General features: G+C 40.3%; 1 pseudogene; it reads left to right on the forward strand.

Annotated features, from left to right (window-relative positions):
- The first annotated feature begins 482 nt into the window (after positions 1-482).
- LOC132226567 (protein BTG3-like) lies at positions 483-1,215 on the forward strand (annotated as a pseudogene).
- The last annotated feature ends 12,672 nt before the right edge of the window (positions 1,216-13,887 follow it).

Consider the following 13,887-nt stretch of genomic DNA (forward strand, 5'->3'; position numbering starts at 1 on the left):
TAAAAAATTTCAAGTCACAAGCATTTCTTTATAAATCAGTGCCAAATACACCATCTTATTTTTCTTTTAAAATGCTTGATATTAAACATTTTAAATCTCAGTGGTTTTATAAGTAAAGCCATTTAATTATCTCTTTTTAAAACCAAACTGTAAACAAAAATGAATGTCAAGTTACTAAGACACCCACGGCATAAAAGCTAATAAAGATTATAAGAAATAACTCCCAGGTACCATATACATGCAACAAACATTCCAGAGTTGCTTTGGATTTTTATAAATGTGATTGATGTTGTCTCACTCCATAAAATATTGTTAAAGATGATTAAAATGTATAAACCTACATTGATAGGTATAAATTCAATTTGTAAGACATGAAAGAGGAAATTTATGTCCTACCGTCTTGCTATATAGGTATGTTTTTCTCCAGATGGGTGAAAATAGTGTTCTGAGTTCTGCATTTATAAATAAGATGACTCAAAGACATGAGGCAAGTTCAAAAACATGATAAGTTGGAAAAAGAGGCAGTTGAGAGATTTGCTGAGAAACTGATGCTTTAAGAAAAATATGAAAAAACACTGATATCCTGAAAAGCCATCAAAAGGACAGCCTATAGATTCATTTGTTCAATAAGTTTCAGAGAGTTGATCCTGACGTCTTAAAAGCCTGTGAGAACAGCCACATTTTGTACGGTGCCTGGGCTTGTGAGAGGAACTCACAATGTGGGTGGGCCACCTGAGATAGGGACAAAAAAGCAATGCAGTCATTGTTGCCAGCTTTGAACATGAGAATAGAACAAGAATGAGATCTCTAAGAAAGTTACCTGGGCCCTTGATAAGGTTATCTCCGATTATCGGTCAGGATCCTCTTTTTCAGATGAAGAAACAAGGAAGTAGAGGTGAAATCCAGTTTGGTGACTGCCACCCAACCCCCATATACCAGATTTTAGAACTGATATTCCCACCTCTTCCAATGTGGCACCCTTTGCCCAGAAAAAAAAACAAAAACAGGGATGTACTGAGAGAATGGCCATCAGTCACTACTCTCCTTCTGTTCCATTTGGTTTCTCAAATCAGAGAAGAAAGAATAATAATCCATATCACCCAATCCCAGTCACATGAAATGCATTGTGACCGGATTCACTGGAGTAGTCCTTACATGGTAACACCTCATAGTAGTAAAGTTAGATGGGTTAAACCATCACACTTACTTTTATAGAGAAGTTATTGAGAATAATCTTTCTAAAAAATATATGAACTTTAGATATATTTATATAGTTTGAGAAACTTTATTAAATTAGTTAAGTGCCTGATATATATATAATTTATTTCAGAGAGGAGGGGAGAGGGAAAGAAAGATAGAAACATCAATGATGAGAGAGAACCATTGATTGACTGCTTCCTGCACACCTCTTACTGGGGATTGAGCCCCTAACCTGGGCATGTGTCCTGACCAGGAATCAAATCACAGCTTCCTGGCTCATAGGTCAACACTCAACCACTGAGCCATACCAGCTGGGCAAAGATTGGAAATTTTTTATGCATATTTATCTTCATAACCTATTTAGGTAGTAGGGGGCTCATAACATTAATAAAATTAGTAACAAAAATACTTTTGTAACACTTTGGCTAAGTCATAGTTCCACTTAATTCCCAGAACACTAATTAGAATTACAACAACACTGTGGTGTGGATAATTTTATTATGCCAATTTTATGAAGGGTAAAATGAGGCATAGGTGGTTAGGTAACATCTCTAAAATCACATAACTAGTAAGTTGAAGAATTAGGATGTGAATTCAGTTAGTTGACTACACAGTTCACACTTCTAAGTTTGTTTTTTTTTAATATATTTTATTGATTTTTTACAGAGAGGAAGGGAGAGAGATAGAGAGTTAGAAACATCGATGAGAGAGAAACATCGATCAGCTGCCTCCTGCACATCTCCCACTGGGGATGTGCCTGCAACCCAGGTACATGCCCTTGACCAGAATCGAACCTGGGACCCTTCAGTCCACAGGCCGACGCTCTATCCACTGAGCCAAACCGGCTCCGGCCATACTTCTAAGTTCTTAATGAATAAATATGTTGACTTGCTCGATAAATGATAACTACATTTTTTTAAGCCTTTTCATCCTCCAGTCCTCTGGCTATGGTAAAATCAGACTCTGAGTCTCCCAAGTGAACCTCAAAGACACATCCTGGTTAATAAATGGTGAAAAATATTTAAAGTTACTGATGAAGTGATAGAGTGATAAATCATATACTTATTGGAATACATAATAGAAAGGTCAGGGTAGAGACAACATTAGTAATTTTAGATTTTTGAGTCACCATAAATATTAACCAACAACACATAATATGAAATAAAACAACAATAAAAGAATTGTGCCTATCAAATTTAAAACACATGAAAACATGTACATTTGACTGCATTGAGGTGATCAAGGGAAAAGATATTTGACAGAAGAATGGAAGCACATATTTTCTTACATAAGCAAAATGAAGTCTCCTAGAATCATTTTTTTTCAAGATTTTCCATCATTTTGGAACTAGACTTTAGATAATGACTTCACATGTCCCCATAAACACCAATGCAAAATAAACTAGCATCATTGTCCTCAAGGAATTTGCATCATAATATATAAAACAGGAAAAAACTACTGAAAATATACTATTAGTTCTACTTCTTGTTAGGATATAAATTATCACAACACATTTTTGTTTCCATTGTAATCATTAGAAAAAATAGTAAACTAAAAATTATATATATATATATATATATATATATATAATGATAGATGATAGATATAGATAGATAGATAGATAGATAGATAGATAGATAGATAGATATGTGATAGGCCTTGACACAAGGAGTCTACAGCAGCTAAATTCCAAATAAAACTAAAACCTTCCTAGATAAGCAGACATCTGTGCCACAAGGGGGCATTTGGCAAGTCTAGCACAATATATGTATACAAGGTTGGCAATGCCATAGATACAGGAATCTGCTTCTATGGAAAGAGAAAGTGGGGCTTTTACCTCTTCAGTTTGGGTGACAGGTTGGAAGCATTAAGAGCCAAAAATGCAGATCTAGTTTTTTCCAGCGATCCACTGACTCCTCCCTGGAACTTTTACTAATAGCTGGGGAGTGTTGACTGCTGTGTTGGCAGCAGTTTGAATATTGAGACTGAGATGGAAAGCCAAAAGGGACCTCCACAGTCTCCTTATGTTTAGATTCCAAAGTCATTCTGGGTCCAGAGCTCAAGGCAGTTTAAGTCAGAAGAGGATAGAAACTGAAGTTACAACTCACCAGTCAGCTTCAATCCAGTTTAGTTCCTGATTAAAATGAAGTACTAGCTTCCTAACAGAAAGAACATGCCCTCATTAAAGGAAAATGCTATTAATTGCAATCCCTATGGTTATTTAAGTGCTTTACCTAGCATAAAATGTAAAGTTATGGCGAAAATGTGACCCATAGTCAAGAGGGAACATTAGTCAATAGAAGAAGATCCACATATAACCCAGAAGTTAAAATTAGCAAAAAATGTAAAATAAATATTGTAAGTATATTAAAGAAAATAGAAATTATATGAATATATAGACAAAGTGAGTGAAAGGAGAACCTAAAAAAATAAAACTTCTAACAAAAATGGATGCTATAGAAATAAAATATACAATATTTAAATTAAGAATTTATTGGAGAGTTTTAGAACTCAATAAAATGTTTGACTATTAAAGTATTACAGTTAACACTATTTTAAAACTTAATTGTATAGCTGAATCCATGGGTTGCATTTTAAAGTAAGGAAAAACCTGATAAAAATCTAATTTTCTGTATTTATTCTTCTTAGGGATTTAGTCATAAAGCTGTCAATATCATCATTAAGTCAACATCAACAACATGATACATTTGTACTTTATATAGCATATTATGAAGTGGGTTCATTATAAATTTCTCAGTGATAATGAATTCCAAAGTATTAGATATATTTAATATATTTTTCTCATATACTCTATAATTTATTTGTAAAAATAAGTAATAAAATTGTACAATGAATTGTGTAAAACATGATTAAACCAACTTTTGACAAATCATGTCATTCATATTATGAAAAAAAATTGAAGCCAAATTCCAAATAATAAAAATTTTATATTTGGACCATTATCATTATTGTTATATACAGTTTAAGAATATCATTGACCCTAAATAAACAGTTTATCTTTCACCTTTCATATTTTGATTGGAGCTATCAGCAAAGGACCTCACCTAAAATGTCCTAGGAAGGATATTTTGTTTTATTTTCACCATATCATAGAAGATTAAAAGTTTTTCTTTTGCCATATTTACAAGGAGGAATACCATTACATAGCTACAGAAAAAGATATTGGCTCTGAGAGAGATGACGGAGTGAGAAGTACACCTTCTAAAAAAGTCAGGTCCCTTTCATATACAAAAATTTCCTTCATAGAAAATAACAGTAATAACATTATGGTTCTATGTCATATATATATATATATATATATATATATATATATATATATATATATATATATATATATATCTCAGTTTTCAAGATACTTTTTTGTACTTTATCTTATGTACAAAGGATTATATATATAGTAAGTTATCAAATATCAAATGCCAATATGGCAAATGACAGACAAGTCAGAGGACAGAGATACAAAACCAACTAATAGATAAATAGGTGAATAGGTGATAGATACAGAAGATTTCTTTTACAGAATATACTAGGATATAAAAACTACCTTACCTATATTATGAATTAATACTCATATCTTTTAAAGACTATACCCTATATAATAAAGAGGTAATATGCAAATTGACCATCACATCCCCGCACAAGATGGCCGACCCCATGCAGGCACAAGATGGCCACCACAAGATGGCCAGCAGGGGAGGGCAGTTGTGGGAGACCGGGCCAGCAGGGGAGGGTACTTGGGGGGAACCAGGTCTGCAGGGGAGGGCAGTTGGGGGGGATCAGACCTGCAGGGGAACAGTTAGGCATCTATCATGTTGGCAGGGCAGTAGTTAGGGGCTGATCAGGCTGGCAGGCAGAAGCAGTTAGAGGCAATCAGGCAGGCAGGCAGGTGAGTGGTTGGGAGTCAGCAGTCCCAGATTGTGAGAGGGATGTCTGACTGCCGGTTTAGGCCTGATCCCACAGGGATCAGACATCCCTCTCACAATCTGGCAGTTGGACATCCCCCAAGGGGTCCCAGATTGGAGAGGGTGCAGGCTGGGCTGGGGGACACCCCCCTCCAGTGCATGAATTTTGTGCACCAGGCCTCTATAAACAGTTAATTTTCTATATTATGTTTTAATGCTTTATGCTCACATAAAACAGTTATTTCCTTCCCACAAAGTCAATTGATTAGCATTAATCCTATATCATTATCCAAAGCTATCTAATACATGCACATAGCATAACCCAGTCTTCATAGTTAAACACTAAATCTAAAAAGGCTATTTTTGATTGATTATAAAAGATACAAAAGCAATTTAGCATTCATGAAATTTATCATAGATATTTTAGAATATTAAAAAATTGCATCTTGGAAGATAGACTTCAAAAATAAAATTACAAAAAATACATTAAAATAAAATTATATGTTTTACTGTCATAGATAAGAACAAGTAAAATATTTTTTCACTCAGTAATGTAGCATTTATTTTGTAAGTTTAACAATAATATAAGAACATTATTTTAATAATATTTACATTTCATAGATTTTATATTTTATTGTCACACTTCTGTAGAATTTTCTTTTTAATGTCTTAACTGATCTCAAAACAAAAACAAAAACAAAAACAAAAACAAAAACAAAAAAAAAACCGTGCACAGTGCTTAGAGCATCAGCTGGTGGACCAAATGGTCTCAAGTTCGAATCCAGTCTAGGGCATGTACCTCAGTTGCAGATTCAATACCCTGGTCCCAGTTGAGGTGCATGCAGGAGGCACCCAGTTGAAGTTCCTCTCTCACATTAATGTTTGTCTCTCCCTATCTATCTATCTCCCCCCCTCTTCCCTCCCTTCTGCTCTCTCTAAAGATCAATGGAAAAATTATCCTCGGTTTAGGATTAAAAACAATGACAACAACAACAACAAAAAGACAAAAAAGAACATGAACAAAAGACAAAACGCCTTTGCACTCTGAATCTCAAGGTGACATTTAAGACTGACATCAAGCTAACAGAAGAAGATCTCAAAATTTATTCTTGTCCTGTGAGGCTAAGCAAATCATTAATATAAGCAGGTATCAGGCCATTAAGTGCCTTAAACATCAACAATAAAACTTTAAAATCAATGCAAACCCTGACAAGAAGCCAATGTGAAAACTGGAGGACAAAAGTGATGTACTTTGGCCAGGTAAGTAGCCTCACACTGTGAATGAACTGAACCTTGGAGATGGATTTATCAAGAAGTCGAAACATCAAGAGGTTGTACCAGTCCAGTCTCAGTGATTATCACTTTGCAGTAGTTTCAGTACCAGTCATACTTCTTTGCTTCACTCCAGTGATTTTCAACTTTTTTCATCTCATGGCATGCATAAACTAATTACTAAAATTGTGTAGCACATCAAAAAATATATTTTTGCTGGTTTGACAAAAAAAAATAGCTATAATTTTTATTTCATTCACATCGGATGGCTTTTTTGTCATTTTTTTATTTGACAGTTGGGGAAAAGAGGTCAGTGCCACTGACTAAGTAGTCAGGTACTGCATGTTTTAAGAATTCTCGTGGCACATCAGTTAAAAATTGCTGTTCTACTCAAATAATGTGCTACTGACGAAAACCAGTTCTTCACAAGAGCATCATCTTGCACTGAAACCAATAAATAGACTTGAATTAATAGTAGCACTACTTGGCTGGGTAGCTCCGTTGGTTAGAGCATTGTCCTGACATGCCAAGGTTTCGGGTTCAATCCCCAGTCAGGGCACATACAAGAATCAACCAATGAATGCATAAATAAGTGGAACAACAAATCAATGTTTCTCTCTCTCTTTAATTAATTTAAAAATTAGTATTACTAACTTTTGTAAAATACTTTATTATTCATACATTCTTTATCAAATAGAATTCCAATGATCCAGGAATAAGGATATTCACAACTAAAGAATAATATTCACATACTTACTTTTGTGCTACTATTTGTCTGATGATAAAATTGTCTATAAGTGAGAGTTATATGGTTCTCACAGAGGTAAGGAACCTTTATTGTGCCAAGGGCCATTTGTATATAACATCATTGGCAGGCCATACAAAATTATCAACTTAAAATTAGCCAGCTATATTTAGTCAAACATTTAATTAACTCACCCCTACTGCCTTGTCAAGGCCAGACCAAATGAGTCCACAGGCCTTATATGGCCACTGGCAGGAAGTTCTCCACCCCTGTAACTAAACCTTACTCCTATTGCTACAAAACCTCCAATTTGTGGAGAATAGTTCCAATTCCTTTTCAGTGTACATTTTTTTTTCCATTTTATATCTTACATAAACATTATATAATCAATAATACTAACAGCTAACACTAACTCACTATGAGTCATTCACAAACTGATTTAATTTGCTACTATTACTACTATCCACATTTTACAGATAAGGAAACTAAAGCAGATAGCCAACAGTAAGTGGCTAAGATTTTACAATTTGTAAATGTTAGAACTAGGAGTCTGATCCCAAAAACTACTATGCCATTTTAATATGTTCTAAGTTGTTCATATGTGTGTGTTTCATTTAAAAAATTATGATACAATTGTCACATTGCAAATGGTGAAAAAACAGAGAGGTAAGTATAGTCTCCAAACAATATCATCCTTTTCTTAATAAATAAAATCTTTTGTTGCTAGTATTTATACACAAGAGACTATATCAAATGTAAGTGATTGAAAAACTAGTTCTGAGTTCTGTGGCCTTTTTTTTTTCTCATTCGCATTGATTACACAGGATCTGATCAATGAAAATTGCACAGATGCTCAGCGTATACTCACATAGTCTCTGTTTAAAATAAAGGATATAATACAACAAACAGGAGACAGAAATTACAGGCGATCCCCAAGGGGTTCCAGCCCCCAGGATCCCTTCTCAGCCACATAAAATACACTTTGTTTCCAGATTGTGAACCAAGATATGAACAATGCATCTTGGTTTCAATGGAGCCCTGCCAAAAGTTCAGAGTGGCATCTTTCATAATCAACAACGCATGTAAGTAAGCCCAGGATGGGTAACGAGTTAAAACAGGTTTTAAACATCAATATAAACATTTCTAAACAATGTGCATGAGCTTGCACCAAGTGCCTCCAGGGAAGTTTGAACTTTAACATCAGATGACAAACCACTAACACACAGTTTGTTCTCATCTTATCTTGGCCAAAGATCAGTTCAGAATTTCCAGTCGCCCACAGGCAGAAGCACAGAGCTTTCCTAGTCCGGCCGTGAGATTGCCTGTGGTACACAGTGGCCATTACTGAGCAAGGCAATTTACTGACCAGGTGCTCAGGAAGTACCAGGGGACTCTTTGGAAACTCAGCTAAAACTTGACACTTGTCTCTCTGGTCCCATTTTTTAAAAATATATATTTTATTGATTTCAGAGAGGAAGGGAGAGAAAGAGAGATTGAAACTTGGGCATTTGTCCTTGACTGGAATCAAACTCAGTACCCTTCAGTCCACAGGGCGACTCTCTATCCACTGAGACAAACCAGTTAGGGCTCATTTTATTACTATAAGTATGCCAACCTCTTCTGGAAGAAGTGTTGGCACAATTGAGAAGTTGTTATTTACTATAGATCTAAAATGGAGGAACCCCACAATTTAAAGAAAAAGAATGACAAAATTAAATGTGTGAAAAGTGAGAACATGGGAGAGAGCATGCTATTCGGGGGTCGAGAGATGCAATCTTGGTAATGCCCTTTCTTTGCTTGTTTAGCAGGTGCAAATACAAACTAGGAGACTGGAGATAGTAGAAAGGAACAAAGAATTAGACAACTCCTTTGAGCAAGCTGGACACTTAATACTCCTCTATCACTCAGAAATGGTAATGTATAATTCATGTGCTTCCACTTTGGTTGGTGCCAACCTGAATTAAAAATGGCAGCTCAGGCCCTAGCCGGTTTGGCTCAGTGGTTGAGCGCAGACCAACTGTGGTCAGGGCACATGCCTGGGTTGTGGGCTTGATCCCCAGTGTGCTGCGTGCAGGAGGCAACCAATCAATTATTTTTATCATTGATGTTTCTATCTCTCTCTCCCTCTCCCTTCCTCTCTGAAAGCAATAAAAATATGTTTTTTTTTTTTAAAATGGCAGCTTAGAATCATAATTTTTCCTAAATGCAGAAGAGGAGTTGCAAGTCATAATGTTGCTCTGGTATTTTCTTCTTCTTTTCCTGTACTGTCTGTAATAAATCATGTTGAAATCCCTACATCATGTTATTGACTACTAGAGGCCCGGTGCACAAAAATTTGTTTACTGGGGGGTGGGGGAGGGGAGTCCCTCAGCTCGGCCTGTACCCTCTCACAGTCTGGGACCCCTCGGGGGATGACCACCTGCTGGCTGAGGCCTGCTCCCCAGGGGATTGGGCCTAAGCTGGCAATCAGGCATCCCTCTGGCAGCCCGGCAGCCCTTGGGGGATGTCCACTTGTCAGCGGGGAGCAGGCCTAAACTGCAGTCAGACATCCTTAGTGCTGCTGAGGAGGCAGGAGAGGCTCCCACCACCACTGCAGTACTGGCAGCCATCAGCCTGGCTTGTGACTGAGCAGAGCTCCCGCATGTGGGAGCGCACTGACCACCAGAGGGCAGCTCCTGCATTGAGCGTCTGCCCCCTGGTGGTCAGTTGTGTCATAGTGACCAGTCATTCCCAGTCTTTCTGCTGTTAGGGTCAGTTTGCATATTACCCTTTTACTATATAGGATAGAGGCCTGGTGCACGGGTGGGGGCCGGCTGGTTTGCCCTGAAGGGTGTCCCGGATCAGGGTGGAGGTCCCGCTTGAGTGCCTGGCCAGCCTGGGTGAGGGGCTGATGGCTGTCTGCAGCTGGTCACACCCCCTTTAGGGTGGGGGTCCCCACTGGGGTGCCTGGCCAGTCTGGGTGAGGGGCTGTGGGCCATTTTCAGGCTGGCTGGTAACTGAACCTCCCAGCCTCTCCTTTTTCTCTTTTTTCTTTTTTTATTCTGGGATTTATTTACCTTCTATAATTAAAACTTTGTTGCCGTCAGTGGAGCTAAGAGCCGGCTCCTGCTCACTCCAGCTCCGTGGCCACAGCAGGCTGAAAGCAGGTATCTGGGGTTTGTTTAGCTTCTATAATTGAAACTTTGTTGCCTTTGGAGCTCAGAGCCGGGCCACGGCAGGCGGGAAACCTTGGCTTCCTTCATCACTGGAGCAAGCAAGCCTCCTGCTCTCTTCAGCTGTGTGGCTGCCGGCTGCCATCTTGGTTGGGTTAATTTGCATATCACACTGATTAGCCAATGGGAGGCATAGTGAAGGTATGGTCAATTACCATGTTTGTCAATTATTAGATAGGATATGTTGCAAATTGACTTCTGCCTTATTTATTGCTGTTGTGATAACATTATTATGTATCTAAAAAATATTATAACAACATTATTTTTATTTTAAAATAAATATTACAAAGTGAAATCCAAGGACATTGAGGTTTCTTTCCTTATCTTTAGGGCTGGCTGGTTATATAAGTGTTCAAGCCTATTGCTCAAGTAGGTCTTGGGTGATGGAGGTGGTGGAACTAGGTAGGTGGTGTGTCTTTGTGACTGAAGAGTGGGGAGGAGCCCACAACAGGGAAGGCAAGGTTCAGAATTGTTATTAGATGATCTGTTGTTTTCCCGCTTTGAGAATCAATGCCTCAAGAGGTTCTCCATGATGATAGATCAGTGACTTTTAAAAGTCACTCCAATACTTGACTATTTAATCAGAGACACTGACCTCTTTTCCCTTAGATTATCAAATTAAGAAAAATTACAATCAACACAATGTCTGGTGTGAATGAATCAAAATTGACCTATTTTTGTCAGCTCATTAAAAAGTTATTTTTGGTGCACCACAGAATTTTAGAAATCAGTTTATGTGTGCCAAGAGATGAAAAAGGTTGCAAATCACTGTGATAGAGGATGTTGTGTAAAGCCCCTAACATGGACCTGGATGGCATATGCCTCACCTGCAGCTTCGCCCCAACATCATCTTGAAGCTCTGAGGCCCTGTGTCTAGATATACCCCTTTTATCCTTCCCTATTTCACCTGCCCAGCCCTGGGTAATGGGCCATGGTCCAACTTTGACTGGGGCCACCCAATTGGAACCTTGGACAAATTTCTGAAATAAATACTCTGGTTCAATAAAACAGAAACAATACAAAACAAAATGTAAGTATGAATAAACTAAGATGAAGCCACATGATTCTTTAAAAAGAGTGAACTATGGCATCAGACTGTCAAGTCTACTATCCTATCTAATAAAAGAGAAACATGGTAATTAGTGTACGACCGCTACCCTTCGCATTGGCTAATCAGGGCGATATGCAAATTAACTGCCAGCCAAGATGACGGCCGGCAGCCAGGCAGCTGGAAGCGAACATGAGGCTTGCTTGCTTCAGTGACGGAGGACTCCAACGTTCCCCGCCTGCCTTGCCAGCCTCTGAGCCTGTAGTTTAAGAAACATTGTAACAAATATAGAAGCTAAACAAAACCCCAGAAACCTGCTTTCAGCCGGCCAGGATCTCAGAGGTGGAGTTGATACAGAGTTTCGATTATAGAACCTAAACAAACCAGATACCTGCTTTCAGCAGCAGACGCCTCAGAGCTGGAGCCAGAGCTAAAGCTGGCCCAGAATAAAAAAAGAAAAAGAAAAAAAGGAGCAGTTGGGAGCTTCAGCCCTCAGCCCCTCACCCAGACTGTCCAGGCACCCCAGTGGGGGCCCCCACCCTGATCCAGGACACCCTTCAGGGCAAACCAGCCGGCCCCCACCCATGCACCAGGCCAATATCCTATATAGTAAAAGGGTAATATGCCTCCCAGCACCAGGATCAGAGGGGCCGTGAGGCCTCCCAGCACTGGGATCAGCGGAGCCAAGAGGCCTCCCAGCACCGGGATCAGTGTGACAGGGGGCAGCGCCCAAACCTCGTGATCGCCCTGCGGCTCTGTGTGTGACAGGGTGTGGCGCCCCAACCCCCTGATTGGCCCTGCTCTGTGTGTGACAGGGTACGGGGCCCCAACCGCCCCCCACGGGCCCTGCTCTGTGTCTGACGGGGTAGAGCCATAACCCCCCCATCGGCCCTACCCTGAATGTGACAGGGTGCAGCGCCCCAACCCCCTGATCCACCCTGCTCTGTGTGTGACAGGGGGCAGTGCCCTAACTCCCCTATCAGCCCTGCTCTGTCCGTGACAGGTGGGAGCTCCCCAACCCCCTGATGGGCCCTGCTCTGTGTGTGACAGGGGGAGCTCCCCAACCCCCTGATCGACCTTGCTCTTTGGGTGATAGGTATGGAGCCCCAACCCCCCTGATGGGCCCTGCTCTGTGCGTGACAGGGGGCAGCACCCCAACCCCCTGATTGGCCCTGCTCTGTGCGTGACAGGGTGTGGCGCCGCAACCTCCCCATCGACCCTGCCTTCAGTGTGACAGGGGGCGGTGCCCCAACCCCCCAATCAGCCCTACCCTGAGCATGACTGAGGGTGGCATCGCAACGTCCTGATCCACCCTGCTCTGTGCATGACAGGGGTCGGTGCCTCAACTCCCCAACCAGCCCTGCTCTGAGCCCGACCAGGGGCTGTACCTAGGGATTGGGCCTGCCCTCTGCCACCTGGGAGTGGGCCTAAGCCAGCAGGTCATTATCTCCCGAGTGGTCCCAGACTGCGAGAGGGCACAGGCCGGACTGAGGGGCCCCCTTCCCCCCTGAGTGCACAAATTTTTGTGTACTGGGCCTCTAGTGATATATAAATGATAACAAAGGCAAAGAGAAAAATTGCTTCAATACATACTAACAAGAATAGTATCTCTGGCCATGCCAGACTAGTTTTGCTAGTTCAAAACCTCAGGAGCTTCCTGAGTGAAGTCTGAAATTAAGCCTTATAAGTGAAGAGCAAGGAGAGTCTGAAGAAAGAGGCAGTCCACTTGAGACTGGCACATGGCAGTTTTAATAAGCAAGGGAAATCACTCTGAGGCTTGTCTTGAGCAGTGCACAAAGAGAAGTATCTATGCACCCACCAGCCAGAACCTTGAAAGTGTATATAGAAGCCTTAACTGGATTTAGTCACGTGTACTGTCCAGATGACCTTACCTCACTCTTTCAAGGTTGCATCCTTTTTTTTTTTTTTATTGCTTAAAGTATTACAAAGGGTATTACATATGTGTCCATTTTTCCCCCCCGCCCTAGACAGTCCCCTAGCATCCTTGAAAACAGTTCCCCCTGTGAGAATGGTGGAAGCAACATATATTCCAAGGACAGGGAAGGGAATGAGGAACCTTCAATTGCCTGGGTCTTGCTCGGGGGTCAACTGATGTTCGTGTCTTCTCAGTGACCTCCTCCAACCAGGAGTTTCAACATATTGGTTATTTATATTTGCTCCTCATGTGGGGTGCAAAGACTCATAACTTTTACTGCCCACATTTAATGAGAAGCAGCTTGAATACCACAGTCATTTCTGGGAGAAAAGCCAGTACCACATCCCTAGAGCTAGCATCCTCGCCTAGATCCTCCAAGTGCCTCAGGAGTCAGTCTAATACAAAATGGACACTCAATAGGCTCCCTTGCTGGGCAGTGAGGGAAGTGTGTCAGCCCACATCTGCCAAACTGCCTTTGCTCCCTGCTGCCACATACCCCTGCAGTAGAAAACTGGTCTTCTGCCATCTCTCTGCCATTAAAGTCACACCTT

Source organism: Myotis daubentonii, chromosome 2 (genome assembly GCF_963259705.1).
Source record: "Myotis daubentonii chromosome 2, mMyoDau2.1, whole genome shotgun sequence".
NCBI lineage: Eukaryota > Metazoa > Chordata > Mammalia > Chiroptera > Vespertilionidae > Myotis > Myotis daubentonii.